Source organism: Salmo salar, chromosome ssa01, assembly GCF_905237065.1.
Source record: "Salmo salar chromosome ssa01, Ssal_v3.1, whole genome shotgun sequence".
NCBI lineage: Eukaryota > Metazoa > Chordata > Actinopteri > Salmoniformes > Salmonidae > Salmo > Salmo salar.
The window spans coordinates 4,410,850-4,435,112 of record NC_059442.1 but is presented as its reverse complement, the minus strand read 5'-3'; the positions used below and the strand labels follow the sequence as shown (position 1 = coordinate 4,435,112).

General features: G+C 43.4%; 1 pseudogene; it reads right to left on the bottom strand.

The window, feature by feature from the left end:
- Window positions 1-304: 304 nt before the first annotated feature.
- Window positions 305-24,263, bottom strand: LOC106599665 (M1-specific T cell receptor beta chain-like; annotated as a pseudogene).

Below are 24,263 nucleotides of genomic sequence, written 5' to 3'. Positions count from 1 at the left end.
ATTGTAGAGAGTTTCTTCTCCGAAGAGCACAGAATCTATCTACCATGTCTTGACCTTATTTCAGGTGAAGTTATTTCCTGTATCTGGGTAATCTCACAAACAGTGTATCATGTTCAGTAATCACCCACATGCTGGGGGGGGGACTGTAAACAGGATTACATGCCAGTATATGTATTAAAGAGCTTGATAATGACTGTGTATTGATTTCTGAAATGAGCTCTTTGATGGAAGTCAGTCATAATGAATCATTCACGGTTTCAACATTACTAACTTCTCTTAGGTGGAAATAAGTTTCAGTCAAATATTCACATTTCCAACTTTTTTTTATTGAGTAACAGGTGAGTATATAGTAACAACTGATGATGAAAATCAAGCCAATGTATTTTAGAAAGCCATTTTTTTAAACTATAGCAGATGTCACAAAGTGCTAAAGGAAAGTGTTACCTGACAACTCAGACTGATAAAATGACACTTGAGGAGACTAATTATATATGTTGTTTATTTAACCTTAATTTAACGAGGCAAGTCAATTAAAAACAAATTCTTATTTACAATGCCGGCCTTTCGGGGCCAAACCCGGACGATGCTATATGCACATTATTGGATGCGTTATTCATAAAGGAAAACATTGAAATTGGAAGCAACATGTATTTATACTGTACACACTATGATGTAATTCCTGCAACAAAAAATAATACAAAAATTAACATAAACGTTGGTTTTGTAAGTTAATGGAGAAAAAAATTATAATAATAATTGTCACACTTCCTGAATTAACTCATAAACACTGAGTGGACAAAACATTAGGAACACCTGCTCTTTCCATGACATAAATTGGCCAGGTGAATTCAGGTGAAAGCTACGATCCCACTTGTTAATAAATCCACTTCAATCAGTGTAGATGAAGGGGAGGAGACGGGTTAAAGAAGGATTTTTAAATCTTGAGACAATTGAGACATGGATTGTGTGTGTCTGCCATTTAGAGGGTGAATGGGCAAGACAAAATATTTAAGTGCCTTTGAACGGGGTATGGAAGTAGGTGCCAGGCACACTGGTTGTGTCAAGAACTGCAACGCTGCTGGGTTTTTCACGATCAACAGTTTCCCAGTGTGTATCAAGAATGGTCCACCACCCAAAGGACATCCAGCCAACTTGACACAACTGTGGGAAGCATTGGAGTCAACATGGACCAGCATCCCTGTGGAACGCTTTCGACACCTTGTAGAGTCCATGTCCCGACGAATTGAGACTATTCTGAGGGCAACTCAATATGAGGAAGGTGTTCTTAATGTTTTGTACACTCAGTGAATACATTAATAATGATTCTGTTTATTGGGGATGATAAAATACATCCTCACATTGTATAGTAAGTGACAGTTAATAGACAGCACACTGTACATTGTAATCACATGATAGACATGGGTATGTTCTCTGTCCCAAATGGCACCCTATTCCCTTTATAGTGCACTACTTTATAGTGCACTACTTTTCACCAGAGCCTTATGCCACACATGAAGCCCTCCAGTCCACCGAGCTCAGCTTCCACGGGTGGCCGGGTCTCGGTCAGGGATCAATTACATCTGTTTATCTGAGGAGCGCTGTAGGGGAAACACAGAGATACAGGATAAAGACAGTATGGTGTCTGTATGGGAAACACAGAGATACAGGATAAAGACAGTATGGTGTCTGTATGGGAAACACAGAGATACAGGATAAAGACAGTATGGTGTCTGTATGGGGAAACACAGAGATAAAGGATAAAGACAGTATGGTGTCTGTATGGGAAACACAGAGATACAGGATAAAGACAGTATGGTGTCTGTATGGGAAACACAGAGATACAGGATAAAGACAGTATGGTGTCTGTATTTGAAACACAGAGATACAGGATAAAGACAGTATGGTGTCTGTATGGGAAACACAGAGATACAGGATAAAGACAGTATGGTGTCTGTATGGGGAAACACAGAGATACAGGATAAAGACAGTATGGTGTCTGTATGGGGAAACACAGAGATACAGGTTAAAGACAGTATGGTGTCTGTATGGGAAACACAGAGATACAGGATAAAGACAGTATGGTGTCTGTATGGGGAACACAGAGATACAGGATAAAGACAGTATGGTGTCTGTATGGGAAACACAGAGATACAGGATAAAGACAGTATGGTGTCTGTATGGGAAACACAGAGATACAGGATAAAGACAGTATGGTGTCTGTATGGGGAAACACAGAGATACAGGATAAAGACAGTATGGTGTCTGTATGGGGAAACACAGAGATACAGGATAAAGACAGTATGGTGTCTGTATGGGAAACACAGAGATACAGGATAAAGACAGTATGGTGTCTGTATGGGAAACACAGAGATACAGGATAAAGACAGTATGGTGTCTGTATGGGAAACACAGAGATACAGGATAAAGACAGTATGGTGTCTGTATGGGTAACACAGAGATACAGGATAAAGACAGTATGGTGTCTGTATGGGAAACACAGAGATACAGGATAAAGACAGTATGGTGTCTGTATGGGAAACACAGAGATACAGGATAAAGACAGTATGGTGTCTGTATGGGGAAACACAGAGATACAGGATAAAGACAGTATGGTGTCTGTATGGGAAACACAGAGATACAGGATAAAGACAGTATGGTGTCTGTATGGGGAAACACAGAGATACAGGATAAAGACAGTATGGTGTCTGTAAGGGAAACACAGAGATACAGGATAAAGACAGTATGGTGTCTGTATGGGGAAACACAGAGATACAGGATAAAGACAGTATGGTGTCTGTATGGGAAACACAGAGATACAGGATAAAGACAGTATGGTGTCTGTATGGGGAACACAGAGATACAGGTTAAAGACAGTATGGTGTCTGTATGGGAAACACAGAGATACAGGATAAAGACAGTATGGTGCCATTTTTGAACCTTTATTAGCACAAAGCTAGCCTGGTCCCAGATCTGTTTGTGCTTTCTTGCCAACTCCTACATTATGTCATCGTCATGCTGACAATAAGAGTTGGCAAGACAGCACACAAACAGACCTGGGACCAGGCTAGCTGGCACAAGACATAGATCGAAGAAGAGAGAGACATGGCTGTGTGATGTCCCTCATCATAGTTGCAGTGAACTCACCTGAAGCCTCCAAATCAGAGCCATGACGACCAGGCCGTAGAAGGTACTCTTAGCGATGAAGATGCTGTAGGCCAGCTTGGCAGTCTTGGTGCTCATCACATAGTCCTCTACAAGGACAATAATACATTGAAATGACTGTGATTAAGACGGTGTCTGGTAATATTGTTCGGCAGATTAGGCATGACTAAATAAGATAGTATTGTAAACAGTATTTTGTAAACTATAGGTTATATGTATTCCATGTATTTTGGCATGAACAAGAAGTAGTTCGGTATAGAATGGGAACATTTACCTGTCGTCATCTCTCCATCGCCACCTTGACCTGGAAGAAACAAAGCAGTGTTTCACATGACGCAGGCCAGTGTCCATCCTAGTTCCACATAACGCTGTAGAGAAGCTTACTAGTTTACTTACTATTTTACTAGAGAATGACAAAAAAACAGAAGCGTACTATTGCAGTTCAATGAAACGTGTTTCTTCTCATAAACAAGGACAGCGTTTCAGTTCCTAATGTGACCATACCTTCTTCTCCGTTAATGTGATCTGCAACATAGATGTCATCGTTCCCATTGAAGAAGCGGACGGTGCAGGTGAATCTGTTAGAGGCCTTGTTCCATTTCTTGGCTGGGACTCTCAGTCTGCTGGTGATACTGTAACGTCTGTTTCCATCCCTCAAGGCCGTGTTGTCGGTCCCAACTCCATCGGTGATGTTGGCGCCTCCATTTAACTGCCAGAACACAGTGACGTGGTCGGGGTAGAAGTCGGTGGCCACACACACCAACGTCTTCTTCTTCTTCTTGTTTCTATCTTCACACTCCTTAGTGGAGGGTGGAAGGACTTTGACTTTGGGTGGAGTGACAGGGATGTCTGGCTCTGCAGGGAGGAAATAGAAGATTTTTTAACCTTTAACAGTCAATCAATGGCTCTGAACCTGAGTGCTTTAAAAGAGACACAGAAATGATCCTGTCTTTCTCCTTCTATAAACTGGTCCTGTCTTTCTCCTTCTATAAACTGGTCCTGTCTTTCTCCTTCTATAATCTGGTCCTGTCTTATTCTATAAACAGATCCTGTCTTTCTCCTTCTATAAACTGGTCCTGTCTTTCTCATTCTATAAACCGGTCCTGTCTTTCTCCTTCTATAAACCAGTCCTGTCTTTCTCCTTCTATAAACCAGTCCTGTCTTTCTACTTCTATAAACCGGTCCTGTCTTTCTCCTTCTATAAACCGGTCCTGTCTTTCTCATTATATAACCTGGTCCTGTCTTTCTCCTTCTATAAACTGGTCCTGTCTTTCTCCTTCTATAAACCAGTCCTGTCTTTCTCCTTCTATAAACCGGTCCTGTCTTTCTCCTTCTATAAACCGGTCCTGTCTTTCTCCTTCTATAAACCGGTCCTGTCTTTCTCATTATATAAACCGGTCCTGTCTTTCTCATTATATAAACCGGTCCTGTCTTTCTCCTTCTATAAACTGGTCCTGTCTTTCTCCTTCTATAAACTGGTCCTGTCTTTCTCCTTCTATAAACCAGTCCTGTCTTTCTCATTCTATAAACCGGTCCTGTCTTTCTCCTTCTATAAACTGGTCCTGTCTTTCTCCTTCTATAATCTGGTCCTGTCTTATTCTATAAACAGATCCTGTCTTTCTCCTTCTATAAACTGGTCCTGTCTTTCTCATTCTATAAACCGATCCTGTCTTTCTCCTTCTATAAACCAGTCCTGTCTTTCTCCTATAAACCAGTCCTGTCTTTCTCCTTCTATAAACTGGTCCTGTCTTTCTCCTTCTATAAACCGGTCCTGTCTTTCTCATTATATAATCTGGTACTGTCTTTCTCATTCTTGACAGTAACATCAAGGCAACCTGAACCACCAAATTCTGTGTCCAGACAAGCACATAATAACACAGCATTTCATTCAGAAGCTCAGAGTGAACCTCTTTGTAACCCAGCTGCCAAAGTCATTGTCAAGACCATAGAACATGAAAGGTATAATATACGATTATTACAGTATATATTTTTTTACAGTATTTTATCAGTATTCTTACAGCGTCCTTACCCAGAACTGTTAGCTTAGTTCCCTCTCCAAAGTAGGCAGGATAAACACCAGAGCACACCACATACTCACAGACAGAAAACCAGGCTGATGCTCGCTAGCAAGTACTGTATTTCCTGTAGTTTGTCTTTAACAAAGGAGGTAATACTGTATTTTCTAGTAGTTTGTCTTTAACAAAGGGGGTAGTACTGTATTTGCTGTAGTTAAGGAAGTCTGTGTCTTGAAACTCACCGCTCCTAACAGAGCTGACAATAACTAGAACCATGAGAGATGTAGACTGGGTCTGGGCATAGAACCAGACCACTTTATACCTCAATACCATGAGAGATGTAGACTGGGTCTGGGCATAGAACCAGACCACTTTATACCTCAATACCATGAGAGATGTAGACTGGTTCTGGGCATAGAACCAGACCACTTTATACCTCAATACCATGAGAGATGTAGACTGGGTCTGGGCATAGAACCAGACCACTTTATACCTCAATACCATGAGAGATGTAGACTGGTTCTGGGCATAGAACCAGACCACTTTATACCTCAATACCATGAGAGATGTAGACTGGTTCTGGGCATAGAGCCAGACCACTTTATACCTCAATACTGGGTCTGATACATTGTTGTGTAAAAATTTTAGGGGAACATAACTGATGCATTTACTATTAAAATAAACTTAGTTTAAAGTGTAAATGTTTTTATATTGCAGAATATTTTACATGTTTTCTCCATGCTAGTACATAACATTTGGTCGTATATTTTCTTACCTAAAACGGTGAGTTTGGTGCCGGCTCCAAAGTATGCTTCCGAGTACGAGCACAGAGCGACAAGGCTGCATCCTAAGGTCTCTAGCTCTAAGACTCTGGACTTTCTCAACCTTTCTTACTCTGTTAGAAGTACATTCAAATACTCTTCACAGTAACTCAGCAACAGATATAATCTAAATTAAAACCAAATATATTATTGTGGATTGTTTTGGTGTTTTTGTCTCAACCTAGAACAGTTCAACCTGGTTCCTCCACTGAAGTAAGCCTGGCTGACTCCGCCAGCACTGTCCATTTACTCCCCTTTAACGTGACCACGTCAGGAGGACATTTAAAGACACTACCCAGTCATTCTGTTACAGTACATTTCTCTACAAATCATACAACCACATACGTTATAACCACATAGCTTAGATGGTTTATAACCACATGGCTTAGAAAGGTTAATTACCACATAGATGACTGCAAGGTGTCATTTCTTACCTAGGACAGTTAACCTGGTTCCTCCACCGAAGTAAGCCTGGCTGGCACTATTAGCACAGTACGGTGGAACGCTGCTCTAATATAGATTTAGTCTCTAGCTGTGCTTTTTTCTAGAACTTTCCATCCCGATCATGACCTTCGATAAATCTATTCTCCCAATACCAACCAACACTCTGTTCTGACCAGTTTAGAACACATGGATGAGACGAACATACTATAATCTACTAGGACATCAAATCTCTCTTCTCACAATTATGTTGTCTAAACTCAAACGACACATAAGGTAAACATAGTGTACGGATTACTTACCGAGAACTGTTAATTTGGTGCCTGAACCAAAATGTGCCTCATAGTTGGCACAGTGTACGGTCTTAACATCAAAAAGCATTGACTGGACGAAACACTAGTATGAACTAATCTAATGTACTGAATCCACAACTAACTAACTCATCACATCACTATGCTACTAGACCACACATAGAGTCCCATTACTTCTACCACGGTGAACATTCTCTTACCCAGAACAGTCAGTTTGGTCCCTGCTCCAAAGAACGCAGGATCATAGTTGTCACAGTGCAGACATACTGAACAGTAATGTACCAGCCACTACTGCCTTGTTCTATGCATTTGGCATCAGAAATACTTTAGGAATGCTTGCTTTTAGTCTATCGTTCACTTTTTTTTATAAAGAAAGAAAGTTCAAAAATCATCAATTTCACGATAAGAAAGTAGAAAGTATTTACCTAAAACAGTGAGTTTGGTTCCATTGCCAAAGAAGGCTGGTTGGTTTGAAGTCACAGCGTTTTCACATCAACCTTTAAGTTCAGCTTGACCATGGACACTTTATGAGACTCTCATTGGCAATGAAACAGCTTCAGGGCTACATGTGTATATACACATTATGAATCTTTAAGAAGTTAACTTACCTAAAACAGTGAGCTTTGTTCCATTTCCAAAGTAGGGCACACTTCCAGTGTCACATCGCTACTCTCCTATTCCAATAATACCTCAGATCTCTCTGTCATTCACCCTCTAGGGGAAATGAACTGAGATACTCAGAGATACAGAAAACAGATAATACCTCAGATCTCTCTGTCATTCACCCTCTAGGGGAAATGAACAGAGATACAGAGAACAGATAGTACCTCAGATCTCTTTGTCATTCACCCTCTAGGGGAAATGAACAGAGATACAGAGAACAGATAGTACCTCAGATCTCTTTGTCATTCACCCTCTAGGGGAAATGAACAGAGATACCCAGAGATAGAGAGAACCCAACCAAATCATGAGAAAACAAAAAGATAATTACTTGACACATTGGAAACAATTAACAAAAAAACAGAGCAAACTAGAATGCTATTTGGCCCTAAACAGAGAGTACACAGTGGCAGAATACCTGACCACTGTGACTGACCAAAACTTAAGGAAAGCTTTGACTATGTACAGACTTAGTGACCATAGCCTTGCTGTTGAGAAAGGCTGCCGTAGGCAGACCTGGCTCTCAAGAGAAGATAGGCTATGTGCACACTGCCCACAAAATGAGGTGGAAACTGAGCTGCACTTCCTAACCTCCTGCCAAATGTATGACCATATTAGAGACACATATTTCCCTCAGATTACACAGATCCACAAATAATTTGAAAACAACCCCGATTTTGATAAACTCCCAAATCTACTGGGTGAAATACCACAGTTTTATTTTTATTACCTTTATTTAACCAGGTAGGTCAGTTGAGAACAAGTTCTCATTTACAACTGCGACCTGGCCAAGATAAAGCAAAGCAGTGTGACACAAACAACAACACAGAGTTACACATGGAATAAACAAACATACAGTCAATAACCCAATAGAGAAAAAAAAGTATATATACAGTGTGTGCAAATGAGGTGAGATAAGAGAGGTAAGGCAATAAATAGTCCATAGTGGCGAAATAATTACAATTTAGCAATTAAACACTGGAGTGATAGATGTGAAGAAATGAATGTGCAAGTAGAGATACTGGGGTGCAAAGGAGCAAAAACATTTATAACAGTATTTACAGATGGGCTATGTACAGGTGTATTTATCTGTGAGCTGCTCTGACAGCTGGTGCTTAAAGTTAGTGAGGGAGATATGGGTCTCCAGCTTCAGTGATTTTTGCAATTCGTTCAAGTCATTGGCAGCAGAGAACTGGAAGGAAAGGCGGCCAAAGGAGGAATTGGCTTTGGGGGTGACTAGTGAGATATACCTGCTGGAGCGCGTGCTGTGGGTGGGTGCTGCTATGGTGACCAGTGAGCTGAGATAAGGCGGGGCTTTAACTAGCAAAGACTTATAGACGACCTGGAGCCATTGGGTTTGGCGACGAATATGAAGTGAGGGCCAGCTAACGAGAAAATACAGGTCGCAGTTGTGGGTAGTATATGGGGCTTGGTGACAAACGGATGGCACTGTGATAGACTGCATCCAATTTGCTGAGTAGAGTGTTGGAGGCTATTTTCTAAATGACATCGCCGATGTCAAGGATCGGCAGGATAGTCAGTTTTACGAGGGTATGTTTGGCAGCATGAGTGAAGGAGGCTTTGTTGCGAAGTAGGAAGCTGATTCTAAATTTAATTTTGGATTGGAGATGCTTAATGTGAGTCTGGAAGGAAAGTTTACAGTCTAACCAGACACCTAGGTATTTGTAGTTGTCCACATATTCTAAGTCAGAACCGTCCAGAGTAGTGATGCCTGGACGGGCGGGCGGGTGCGGGCAGCGATCGGTTGAAGAGCATGCATTTAGTTTTACTTGCATTTAAGAGCAGTTGGAGGCCACGGAAGGAGAGTTGTACGGCATTGAAACTCGTCTGGAGGTTAGTTAACACAGTGTCCAACGAAGGGCCAGAAGTATACAGAATGGTGTCGTCTGCATAGAGGTGGATCAGAGAATCACCAGCAGCACGAGCGACATCATTGATGTATACAGAGAAAAGAGTCGGCCCAATTGAACCCTGTGGCACCCCCATAGAGACTGCCAAAGGTCCGGACAACAGGCCCTCCGATTTGACACACTGAACTCGGTCTGAGAAGTAGTTGGTGAACCAGACGAGGCAGTCATTTGAGAAACCAAAGCTGTTGAGTCTGTCGATAAGAATGTGATTATTGACAGAGTCGAAAGCCTTGGCCAGGTCGATGAATACAGCTGCACAGGCCGGGGTGTTAAGCATGTCCCAGTTTAGGTCACCTAACAGTACGAGCTCTGAAGATAGATGGAGGGCAATCAATTCACATATGATGTCCAGGGCACAGCTGGTGGCAGAGGGTGGTCTATAGCAAGCGGCAACGGTGAGAGACTTTTTTCTGGAAAGGTGGATTTTTAAAAGTAGAAGCTCGAATTGTTTGGGTACAGACCTGGATAGTAAGACAGAACTCTGCAGGCTATCTCTGCAGTAGATTGCAACTCCGCCCCCTTTGGCAGTTCTATCTTGTCGGAAAATGTTATAGTTAGGGATGGACATTTCAGGGGTTTTGATGGCCTTCCTAGGTCAGGATTCAGACACAGCTTGTTCATTTATATTGTTTATTTCACTTTTGTATATTATCTACCTCACTTGCTTTGGCAATATCTTGAATTGATTTGAATTGAGAACAGATAATACCTCAGATCTCTCTGTCATTCACCCTCTAGGGAAAATGAACAGACAATCCATGGGGACTTTAAAACACCATCACCTAGTTGGTTTAGAATACGTTTTGTCGTCAAGCAGGAATCAAACAAACTCCAATATCTAATGAATCTAACTTGATAACTTAGTTGTGTTTTCCAGGCAGGCAAATCTTGATGGTACGAAGAAAATCCTGTTCAGTATTATTGATCTCTTCAGAAGCATCTCTCCAGGCTCCTTAACAGTCTCCTCAATGTGTGTGAATTGGCCCCAGCACTATCCTGTATGGAAGTGAATGGGAGGAGGTTTTTGTATGGAAGTGAACGAGAGGAGGTTTTTGTATGGAAGCGAATGGGAGGTTGTTTTGTACGGAAGTGAATGGGAGGAGGTTTTTGTACGGCGTCTCTATGTGAATATATCACCGTGGCCCCCTGTCCCCACAGTGTTAAAGCATCACACAAAAACATGAATTCTCTCTCGTTCTCTCTTCTTTCTCTTCCCTCCTTCCCCCCCACCCTGTCTCTCTCTCTATCTCTCTACCCATCTCTCCTTCTCAGTATCTGTCTGTAGCAGCAGGTGTGTTGATATGGGGGTTCCTGGAGTTGGATCCTGTTCAGAACTGACTCTTTCTATTTCTGTCAGCAGCGCTAAGAAAAGCAGAAGGGAGGAAGCAGAAGACAAGACAGGAGGAAAGGAGGGGACAGGTAATGTTATGTTTCCGTTTCGTCCTATAATGGAGTTGACGCCTCTCTAAGTCTCTAAAACGCCTCCCCTCTTCACCCAACAACTCCCACCCCCCCCTCCATGCAGCATCATGTGACAGTAACTGTCTGTCATAGAGCATGGCTGTCAACCTCAGGTCCTAAACTTGCAGAACCATCTAACGTGATTGTAACTTCCATTTGATCATATCTGCTGGTAGTAACAGTATCATTATATTGTTCAGAAAGATGCAATATCAATCAGGGATTAATATGTATTTAGAGGGAATCTTAAATATGTTTTCTTTTTGTTTTATATCTCAAATCATGGAGTTTAATTGAATCCAGGATAGAATAGACTCATGGTTTGATTTCTGTGTAATCTGACATTTACCCTCCAGAGGTCAGTGTAAGATCATAACTGAGAAACATCTCCCTTTTTAATCAAAGAGTTTAATTTGATACAAGGGTAGGCCTATATACCAGGGACACCTGGATGACAGTCAGACAGTCAGAGAAACACCAATATACTGTTTGTTATATCTATCTCTGAAAGTGTAGGACCACTGACTTGGCCTGCAGGTAAGAGGACATCAACTCTAGCATGGTGGTTGGTACCTGTACTCTCCTATCTCATAGGATCAGTTATCTGATGCAAAAACAATAACTGAAGGACGGTTTAATGTAAAATATCATCAAATTAGAGATATCCAACCACACTAGCTGAACTACCCCCCCCCCCAGAGATATCAACCACACTAGCTGAACTACCCCCCCCCCCCAGATATATAAACCACAATAGCTGAACTACCCCCCCCAGAGATATCATCCACACTAGCTGAACTACCCCCCCTCAGAGATATCAACCACACTAGCTGAACTACCCCCCCCTCAGAGATATCAACCACACTAGTTGAACTACCCCCCCCAGAGATATCAACCACACTAGCTGAACTACCCCCCAGAGATATCAACCACACTAGCTGAACTACCCCCCCAGAGATATCAACCACACTAGCTGAACTACCCCCCCAGAGATATCAACCACACTAGCTGAACTACCCCCCCAGAGATATCAACCACACTAGCTGAACTACCCCCCCAGAGATATCAACCACACTAGCTGAACTACCCCCCCAGAGATATCAACCACACTAGCTGAACTACCCCCACAGAGATATCAACCACACTAGCTGAACTACCCCACCCCCCAGAGATATCATCCACACTAGCTGAACTACCCCCCAGAGATATCATCCACACTAGCTGAACTACCCCCCCACAGAGATATCAACCACACTAGCTGAACTACCCCCCAGAGATATCAACCACACTAGCTGAACTACCCCCCCAGAGATATCAACCACACTAGCTGAACTACCCCCTCCCAGAGATATCAACCACACTAGCTGAACTACCCCCCCCAGAGATATCAACCACACTAGCTGAACTACCCCCCAGAGATATCATCCACACAAGCTGAACTACCCCCCCAGAGATATCAACCACACTAGCTAAACTACCCCTCCCCCCAGAGATATCATCCACACTAGCTGAACTACCCCGCCCAGAGATATCAACCACACTAGCTGAACTACCCCCCCAGAGATAAACCACACTATCTGAACTACCCCCCCAGAGATATCAACCACACTAGCTGAACTACCCCCCCAGAGATATCAACCACACTAGCTGAACTACCCCCCCAGAGATATCAACCACACTAGCTGAACTACCCCCCCAGAGATATCAACCACACTAGCTGAACTACCCCCCCCAGAGATATCAACCACACTAGCTGAACTACCCCCCCCAGAGATATCAACCACACTAGCTGAACGACCCCCCCAGAGATATCAACCACACTAGCTGAACTACCCCCCAGAGATATCAACCAGACTAGCTGAACTACCCCCCAGAGATATCAACCACACTAGCTGAACTACCCCCCCAGAGATATCAACCACACTAGCTGAACTACCCCCCCAGAGATATCAACCACACCAGCTGAATTACCCCCCAGAGATATCAACCACACTAGCTGAACTACCCCCCAGAGATATCAACCACAGTAGCTGAACTACCCCCCAGAGATATCAACCACACTAGCTGAACTACCCCCCCAGAGATATCAACCACACTAGCTGAACTACCCCCCAGAGATATCAACCACACTAGCTGAACTACCCCCCCCCAGAGATATCAACCACACTAGCTGAACTACCCCCCAGAGATATCAACCACACTAGCTGAACTACCCCCCCCAGAGATATCAACCACACTAGCTGAACTACCCCCCCAGAGATATCAACCACACTAGCTGAACTACTCCCCCCCAGAGATATCAACCACACTAGCTGAACTACCCCCCCAGAGATATCAACCACACTAGCTGAACTACCCCCCCAGAGATATCAACCACACTAACTGAACTACCCCCCCAGAGATATCAACCACACTAGCTGAACTACCACCTCAGAGATATCAACCACACTAGCTGAACTACCCCCCCCAGAGATATCAACCACACTAGCTGAACTACCCCGCCCCCAGAGATATCAACCACACTAGCTGAACACCCCCCCAGCGATATCAACCACACTAGCTGAACTACCCCCCCCAGAGATATCATCCACAGTAGCTGAACTACCCCCCAGAGATATCAACCACACTAGCTGAACTACCCCCCCCAGAGATATCAACCACACTAGCTGAACTACCCCCCCCAGAGATATCAACCACACTAGCTGAACTACCCCCCCAGAGATATCAACCACACTAGCTGAACTACCCCCCAGAGATATCAACCACACTAGCTGAACGACCCCCCCAGAGATACCAACCAGACTAGCTGAACTACCCCCGAGAGATATCAACCACACTAGCTGAACTACCCCCCCAGAGATATCATCCACACTAGCTGAACTACCCCCCCCAGAGATATCAACCACACTAGCTGAACTACCCCCCCAGAGATATCAACCACACTAGCTGAACTACCCACCCCAGAGATATCAACCACACTAGCTGAACTACCCCCCCAGAGATATCAACCACACTAGCTGAACTACCCCCCAGAGATACCAACCAGACTAGCTGAACTACCCCCCGAGAGATATCAACCACACTAGCTGAACTACCCCCCCAGAGATATCAACCACACTAGCTGAACTACCCCCCAGAGATATCAACCACACTAGCTGAACTACCCCCCAGAGATATCAACCACACTAGCTGAACTACCCCCCCAGAGATATCAACCACACTAGCTGAACTACCCCCCCAGAGATATCAACCACACTAGCTGAACTACCCCCCAGAGATATCAACCACACTAGCTGAACTACCCCCCCAGAGATATCAACCACACTAGCTGAACTACCCCCCCAGAGATATCAACCACACTAGCTGAACTACCCCCCAGAGATATCAACCACACTAGCTGAACTACCCCCCAGAGATATCAACCACACTAGCTGAACTACCCCCCCAGAGATATCAACCACACTAGCTGAACTACCACCCCCAGAGATATCAACCACACTAGCTGAACTACCCCCCCCCAGAGATATCAACCACACTAGCTGAACTACCCCCCAGAGATATCAACCACACTAGCTGAACTACCCCCCCAGAGATATCAACCACACTAGCTGAACTACCCCCCCAGAGATATCAACCACACTAGCTGAACTACCCCCCCAGAGATATCAACCACACTAGCTGAACTACCCCCCCAGAGATATCAACCACACTAGCTGAACTACCCCCCCAGAGATATCAACCACAATAGCTGAACTACCCCCCCCAGAGATATCAACCACACTAGCTGAACTACCCCCCCCAGAGATATCAACCACACTTGCTGAACCACCCCCCCCAGAGATATCAACCACACTAGCTGAACCACCCCCCCAGAGATATCAACCACACTAGCTGAACTACCCCCCCAGAGATATCAACCACACTAGCTGAACTACCCCCCCAGAGATATCAACCACACTAGCTGAACTACCCCCCCAGAGATATCAACCACACTAGCTGAACTACCCCCCCCAGAGATATCAACCACACTAGCTGAACTACCCCCCCAGAGATATCAACCACACTAGCTGAACTACCCCCCCAGAGATATCAACCACACTAGCTGAATTACCCCCCAGAGATATCAACCACACTAGCTGAACTACCCCCCCAGAGATATCAACCACACTAGCTGAACTACCCCCCCAGAGATATCAACCACACTAGCTGAACTACCCCCCCAGAGATATCAACCACACTAGCTGAACTACCCCCCCAGAGATATCAACCACACTAGCTGAACTACCCCCCAGAGATATCAACCACACTAGCTGAACTACCCCCCCCCAGAGATATCAACCACACTAGCTGAACTACCCCCCAGAGATATCATCCACACTAGCTGAACTACCGCCCCCAGAGATATCAACCACACTAGCTGAACTACCCCGCCCCAGAGATATCAACCACACTAGCTGAACTACCCCCCCCAGAGATATCAACCACACTAGCTGAACTAGCCCCCCAGAGATATCAACCACACTAGCTGAACTACCCCCCCCAGAGATATCAACCACACTAGCTGAACTACCCCCCCAGAGATATCAACCACACTAGCTGAACTACCCCCCCAGAGATATCAACCACACTAGCTGAACTACCCCCCCAAAGATATCAACCACACTAGCTGAACTACCCCCCCCAGAGATATCAACCACACTAGCTGAACTACCCCCCCCAGAGATATCAACCACACTAGCTGAACTACCCCCCCAGAGATATCAACCACACTAGCTGAACTACCCCCCCAGAGATATCAACCACACTAGCTGAACTACCCCCCCAGAGATATCAACCACACTAGCTGAACTACCCCCCCAAAGATATCAACCACACTAGCTGAACTACCCCCCAGAGATATCAACCACACTAGCTGAACTACCCCCCCAGAGATATCAACCACACTAGCTGTGCCTCTGTTCTGAGGCATCGTGCTGTACAGGAAGCACAGTAATACACAGCCCTGTTCCCAACTTCCTGGTGGTTGATTCTTACTGGCACTGAGGAGGAGAGCCAGAGTCACACGCACTTCATACTGACAGGCAGACTGTTCACTCTCCTTCTTCCTTAGACCTCTCACCTGTTCATTGGACCAGGAAGTAATATTATAGACCAGGAAGTGATGTCATATCCTGCTGCTATAATATCAGTTTGAGTACAAAATATGCCTCTTCACATAGTATCTCTCTCTCTCTCATTTTTCAATTCAATTCAATTTGCTTTATTGGCATGACGTAACAATGTACATATTGCCAAAGCTTACTTTGGATATTTACAATATGAAAAGAATAAGAATCAAAATTGTCAGCGGGACAACAGTAACAACAATAACCAAGGGTCAAAATAACCATACATTCAACAATAACAATAAGCATACAGTAGAGGACATGTGCAGGTTGATTGGTCTGTCAGACACTGTCCCTCATCTTATGGCAGGCAGCAATGTAGTGCGCTGCCAACACACAGCTCTCTGCGTCCTCCCCCAACAGGACGGGTAGCCTGTCCTCATCAGAGAGGTCTTTGAAACCTTGAATAAGGGTTTCAAATTTGGGGAAATGACACTCTCTAATTGTTTTATATTTTTGACATTTTGTCAGGAAATGCAGCTCCGTCTCAGGTTCTGCTGTTGTGCAGTGGTTGCACAGCCTTTCCTCTACAGGGAGCCAGGTTTTCCTGTGTCTACCCTTCTCAATGGCAAGGCTGTGCTCACTGAGCCTGTACTTTGTCAAGGTTTTTCTAAGGTTTTGATCTGTAACCATGGTCAAATAGTTAGCCACGGTGTACTGTAGATTTAGGGCCAGATAGCACTGCATTTTGCTTTGTGCTTGTGCTTGTGTTTCCCAATAAGCAGTGTAGTTTTGCTTTGACAGTGTTGTAATTTGGTTTATTCTGATTGATTGGATGTTCTGGTCCTAAGGCTTCAGTGTGTTAGTAGAACAGGTTTGTGATCTCAGCCCCAGGACCAGATGGATGAGGGGAACCCTTTTCTTTGTTCAGCTCTTGGCATTGCGGAATTGGTAATGATATGAGAGGGGGTCACTGTATTTTAGATGTTTCCAAAACTTAATTGCTCTTTTTTGAGTTTTTATTATTAGTGGATATTGGCCTAATTCTGCCCTGCATGCATTGTTTGTAGTTTTCCTCTAGACATGTAGGAGAATCTTACATAACTCTGCATGCAGGGTTTCAATGGGGTGTTTGTCCCATTTGATGAAATCTTGTTTTGCAAGTGGACCTCAGACCTTGCTGCCATAAAGTGCAATTGGTTCAATGACACATTCAATTAGTTTTAGCCAAATATTAATAGGTATTTCGATTTGAATTCGTTTTTTAATGGCATAGAATGCCCTGCGTGCTTTCTCTCTCAGTTCATTCACTGCCTCATTAAGGTGTCCAGTTGAGCTTATTTTAAACATAAATAATTGTAGTGTGTGCAGTACTATATATATTTTGTACCATTTGAGAACTTTGGTCTAATTCCCTGAGATCTGGATCTTTTCTGGAAAATCATTATTTTAGTATTTTTGGAGTTTCTGCCAGGGCCTATGTCTGGCAGTACTGCTCTAGCAGGTCCAGGCTCTGCTGTAGGCCATGTGCTGTGGGTGACTGCAGGCGTAGGTCATCTGCGAGGAGTAGGCATTTAAACTCTGAATTATGGAGACTAACACCAGGGGCTGAGGATTTTTCTAGAATAGTGGCCAATTCGTTGATGTAAATATTGAAGAGTGCAGGGCTCAGATTGCAACCCTGGCGAAGGCCCCGTCCCTAGTTAAAGAATTCTGTTCTTTTCTTGCCAATTTTAATGCTGCACGTATTGCCAGTATACATTGATTGAATTATGTCATATGTTTTACCCCCTACACCACTTTCAATAACTTTGTAGAACAGTCCATTTTGATATTATTTTGGTGGACAGGTTTATCTATCAGGGTGTGTAGGGTGTAAATATGATCAGTTGTGCGATGTTTTGGTATAAATCCAATTTGGCTTTTACTCAAGACATTGTGCTTATTAAGGAAGTTTAGAACTCTTACATTTATAATACTACAGAAAATCTTCCCCAGGTTACTGTTCACACAAATGCCTCTGTAATTGTTAGGGTCAAATTTGTCTCCATTCTTAAAGATTGGAGTTATGAGTCCTTGATTCCAGATGTCAGGGAAATAACCTATACTCAGGATCAAATTAAACAGTTTTAATATAACCAATTAAAATTTTGCACTACTGAGTTTGAGCATCTCATTTAGGATGCCATCAGGTCCGCATGCTTTTTAAATTTGAGGGCCTGAAGTTTCTTATAGAGCTCCTCGGGAGTCCAATGGATTTTGATTGTCCTTTATAGCTTTTTCTAATCCATTCAGCTTCTCATGAATTTTGCGTTGTTCTGCATTTGTGTCAATTTGAACGGTGTTGTAGAGTGTTTTAAAATGGGTTGTCCATATGTCACCATTTTGTATTGCTAATTCCTTGTTTCGATTTGTTTTAGTTTTTTCCAATTTTGCCAGAAGTTGTTTGTGTTTATTGCCTCCTCAATTAGTGTCAGCTGCTTGCTGTTGTACTGTGCTTTTTTTGGTTCTGAGTGTACATTTATAGAGTTTTAAAGTCTCACAGTAATGAAGGCATAATTCTCCATTATTTGGGTCTCTGTGCTTTTGGTTGGATAGTGTTCTAAGTTTTTTCCTTAAAATCTCTCTCTCTCTCTCTCTCTCTCTCTCTCTCTCTCTCAGCTTCTATCTATACACCAAGACACTCAGCTCTATCATATCCTCACATGGTCTCTCCTATCATTGCTATGCAGGTGACACTCAACTACTTTTATCCTCCCCAACCCTGACACCCAGGTGGCGACATGCATCTCTGCGTGCCTGGTAGATATCTCAACTTGGAAGTCAGCCCACCACCTCAAGCTCAACCTCGACAAGACGGCCAGCCAGCTCAAAGACCTCTCCATCACGGTTGACAATGCCCCAGTGTCACTCTCCCAGAGTGCAAATAACCTTGGCGTGACCCTGGACAACACCCTGTTGTTCTCTGCAAAAATCAAAGCAGTGACTCACTCCTGCAGGTTCATGCTCTACAAATTGCATAGAGTACAACCCTATCTCACACAGGAAGCGGTGCAGGTCCTAATTCAGGCACCTGTCCTCTCCCGTCTGGACTACTGCAACTTGGCTGGGCTCCCGCTTGTGCCATCAAACCCCCGCAACTTATCCAGGACGCTGCAGCCCACCTGGTTTTCAACCTTATCATGTTTTCTCATGTCACTCCACTCGTCCGTACATTCCACTGGCTTCCAGTCGAAGCTCACATCCACTACAAGACCATGGTGCTTACCTACGGAGCAGCAAGAGGAACTGCCCCTCCCTACCTCCAGGCAATGCTCAAACCTTACATCCCAAACCGAGCACTCCGCTCTACCACCACAGGAGGGCTCCCGCTCAGTCCAGTCCAAACTCTTCTCTGTCCTGGCACCCCAATGGTGGAACCAGCTTCCCCCTGAAGCTAGGACAGCAGAGTCCCACCCCCATCAGATAATCCTTTGGAGAACTCTGTTTGGTTCCAAGTAGAACCCTCTGTGAAAAAGGTTCAACATGGAACCCTAAAGAGTTTTATCTGGAACCAAAACGGGTTTTACCGGGACAGCTGAAGAACCCTTTATTTTTTTGTCCATTAAAATAATGTCAAATTGATCAGAAATACAGTGTAGACATTGTTAATGTTGTAAATGACTATTGTAGTTTGAAATGGCTGAATTATAATGGAATATCTACTTAGGCGTACAGAGGCCTATTATCAGCAACCATCACTCCTGTGTTCCGATGGCACGTTGTGTTAGCTAATCCAAGTTTATCATTTTAATGGCTAATTGATCATTAGAAAACCCTTTTGCAATTATGTTAGCACAGCTGAAAACTGTTGTTCTGATTAAAGAAGCAATAAAACTGGCCTTCTTTAGACTAGTTTAGACTAGAGCATCAGCATTTGTGGGTTTGATTACAGGCTCAAAATGGCCAGAAACAAATAACTTTCATCTGAAAATCATCAGTCTATTCTTGTTCTGAGAAATGAAGGCTATTCCATGCAAGAAATTGCCAAGAAACTGAAGATCTCGTACAACGCTGTGTACTACTCTCTTCACAGAACAGTCAAATTGGCTCTAACTAGAATAGGAAGAGGAGTAGGAGGCCCCGGTGCACAACTGAGCAAGAGGACAAGTACATCAGATTGTCTAGTTTGAGAAACAGATGCCTCACAAGTCCTCAACTGGCAGCTTCATTAAATAGTACCGCCAAAACACCAGTCTCAACATCAACAGTGACGAGGCGACTCCGGGATGCTGGCCTTCTAGGCAGAGTTGCAAAGAAAAAGCCATATCTCAGACTGGCAAATACAAATAAAAGATTAAGATGGGCAAAACAACATTGACACTGGAGAGAGGAACTCAAAATGTCAGCCTTTTGAGTCCTGCCATAGTTATATTACAAGTGCCCTTCCAAGAAGGCCTCAAGGTCATTGGCCACAGATAAAATGATGTCAAATCACGTTATATCTACCGTAGCTTAGATTTAGACTGATCATGTCAACATCTTACTTTCAAAGTATTAGCTAGCAGTCATCATCATGAATCAAGTCGACAATCTACTGGCAAATCCTTTTTAGTCCTTGTCATATAAAGAGAAATAATGAAGAGAAATCATGGAAAAACGTATCAGTGCTCATCGGCCGTTGGACATAAAGATTACACAACAATGAGTCATTTGGAAAGAATCAGTGGCTCACTGCACTGCAAAGCGGGGTCGCCGTGGAGATGGTCAGAAACTTCAAGTTCCTCGGCAAGACGACAGTAGAGTGTCTAGCCACTAGCCTGTTATTCACTGTGGCTGTGTTTTTTCCCCCCCAGAGTTCCCACCATAAATCCAGAGAATGTCAGACTTTGATGATAGAGTTTGATTACAAAATTTGCCCACAAAGGACCGCCGCGCCAGCTTCCTGTTTAAGGGAGCACATCGCAAGGTCAGTCCAAAAATGTCTTGTATGCTGCTGCATAAATGATGTAATATACCAGGGAGATATGAATACTGTAGCTAAGAAAGTAATACTAAGTGTATGTTGTGTAGTAAGCTGTTAGTAGCCCATGTGCCTCACCCTAATAATTTGGTCTATTTTCACCTCTTAATTTCGTCTACTGTTCTGACTTGGTGGTGCACATGTAGCCTATAACCCGTTTTAGAGAAATGTAATCATCAAATATTGTAAGAGCTTCATTGTCTGTTTATATGCCCCCTTTAATTATCCTACAGTTCTGACTTGGTATAGAGGGAGTACACTGTAAGAACGGCCCATGTTCTGAATTCTGTGGCTGTACATTTCAAAAGTGCTGAACAAATAGTTATATTGACTACGTCCGTCGTCGCTCATTGATGTCTTAATCGAAATTACGGATTGCCTCTTATCTGCTTGTCGTCCCCTTATGCCATAGTTTGTACATCTCAATTGTAAGTAGAAACCACATTTGTCTAAGCAAGTCAACCATATCAGCTATGTGTTTTTTAAAGGCATTAAATGAGGCTGAATTAACTGTTTCGCTGCCAGACAAGGCTTCGCTGATAACCAGGTGTAGCAGTGGTAAGGTGTTGGGACTGCTGTTGGGACAGCTTTAATGTATTGTTTAGTGTTGTGTTGTGTAGAGGCTTTGCTGGCATGCATCCCACTTTTTTTTGTTTGTTGCCCCGCCTAGATTTACGTACTAAAATCGCCACCGCTGGTGCCTACTGCTATTTGACATATCGTGGCCTGAGATTTGCTGAAACAAAAAACACTACTACTTTGAATGGCATGTCTGCTTCCTGCTTAGCCAATGTTTGCAATGGCGATGAAAAACAACATTTCATCGCTATTTAGACCGCCTCTCTGGGTCGCTAGCAGAGTGAGCATTATTTACGAAGAGAATCCATCAGCAGAAGCTTCGGGGACCTATGATGACCTATGACCTATGAGAAGAAGAGAATCCATCAGAAGAAGCTTCGGGGACCTATGATGACCTATGACCTATGAGAAGAAGAAAAGAAAGGTCTGAGAGAAGTTGGATCAGCAGCTTTATTCTAACATTATTATAACGTTATTATAACGCTTTTATAACGTTATTTCATCTTAACGATCTGCACTGCTTGAAAGAGAAAATATAAATAAATAGAGGAGTACCCAGTGTCACGTCCAGTAAAAGGGGTTGTTTGTTATTATAGTTTGGTCAGGGCGTGGCAGGGGGTGTTTGTTTAGAGTGTTTCATTTTTTTTTGGTTTATGTTCTATGTTAGTATATTTCTATGTTAGTTCTATTTGTTCTATTTCTATGTATAGTTTTTGGGTTGACCTTCAATTGGAGGCAGCTGTTCCTCGTTGCCTCTAGTTGAAGGTCCTATTTATTAGGGGTGTTTTTGCCATGGGATTTGTGGGTAGTTATTTCCTGGTTTAGTGTTTGTTGCACCTGACGGGACTGTTTGGAGTTGTTTGTTTTGTATATGTGTTTATTTGTTTTTCCTTCTTCAAATAAAAAATGAAGATGAGTATACATTTTCCTGCTGTGTTTTGGTCCACTCCTTACAACAATCGTGACACACAGTGAGCAAACAGTGTGGAAAATATGTTATTTAATAGAAACTCTGGAGAGAGAGAGAGAGGGGAGAGATACAAAATAAAAGTTAAAGTTAATCAGAAAAAATGAACTAACTGTAGTAAGATCATTTCTTACTTCTAACAAGAAAACAAATTGGGTCTGTGCTGGATTCTGTATATTGTGACCTACTGTACACACTTTGGCTTTCATTACTACTGCTCCCACTGACCCTGATCAACTGTTTTCCTTTACCTGACACCACAATACATGTCACGCCCTGACCTTAGAGATCCTTTTATGTCTCTATTTTGGTTGGTCAGGGCGTGAGTTGGGGTGGGCATTCTATGTCCTTTTTTCTATGTTTGGTATTTCTTTGTTTCGGCCGGGTATGGCTCTCAATCAGGGACAGCTGTATATCGTTGTTGCTGATTGGGAGCCATAATTAGGCAGCCTGTTTTCCTTTGGGTTTTGTGGGTGGTTGTTTTCTGTTTAGTCATTTTGTTACCTGACAGAACTGTTTGGCTGTTGTCTTTTGTTTATTTGTAAAGTGTTCTCTTTTTTCCATTAAATTACAAAGATGAGCACTAACCACACTGCGCCTTGGTCTACTCCATTCAACAGCCGTTACAATACATGATACAAGACCAGAGTAGAAAGTTGGTGCCTGCGTTTCGATTTCCTGTGAGTGAGTGTGTGTCAGGTTTTGAGCGAGAGACAGACATCTATCCACATCACTGTGTGACTGGCTGCGCAGAAATACACAGCAGAGTCTGCTGATGTTAGGTTGGAGATGACCAGAGATCCCTTCAGGGTGTCCTCTCTCTTCAGCTGAAACCTCTCCTTGAACAGACCCTCGTAGTTAGGCTCTGTGGCGCTGTAACCGTACCCTATCAAATCAAAGTTTATCATCAGGATACATGTGGTAGGATGAAATGCACCTCTCCTCAACAACAATAGGGTTTAGAAGTCGGTGGCAGCAGTCACATGATGGATCGTCACCTATCAGAGTCATAGCAGGACTGGCCTGTTTCTGTTGGTACCACAGCATCACCACCAGGTTTTGTCATTGTGGCTACAGTGGACCTCCACGCGGTCTCTTTCCTTCACTGTCAGGGAAGGAGACTGATGAAACTCTGCACACTTTACATGAGCTGTGAAAGAGACAGTTCAGACAGAGGATGACGATGATGAGTTCAGAGTTCACCAAAGCTTGGGAAGAGAGAGTGCTATTTCGATACAGTCCCATGTAACTTTAATACAATACTTAGCTATAATATTTAGTCATATTCAGATTGAGGAAATCTCACGTGGAAATAAGATGAAGAACAAGCCGAGTCCAAGTGTTGTTGGAGACATCCTTCTACATACACAGTGCCAGCTACCTCCCAAAGCTGTCTTGTGTAAAGAGAGTAAGTGAGAGAAGAGAGAGAGAGAGGAGAGAGCGAGAGAGCGCGAGAGAGTGACTGAAAGAGAAAGTTTTATTCATCATCACATCCTCTTGATTACTGTTCTAATATCTGGGCTGTGCCTCCCTCTATCGGAGAGACACCCTGCCAGGTAACATCAGTCAGGTGTAGAGAGATATAAACCCTGCCAGGTAACATCAGTCAGGTGTAGAGAGATATAAACCCTGCCAGGTAACATCAGTCAGGTGTAGAGAGATATAAACCCTGCCAGGTAACATCAGTCAGGTGTAGAGAGATATAAACCCTGCCAGGTAACATCACTCAGGTGTAGAGATATAAACCCTGCCAGGTAACATCAGTCAGGTGTAGAGAGATATAAACCCTGCCAGGTAACATCAGTCAG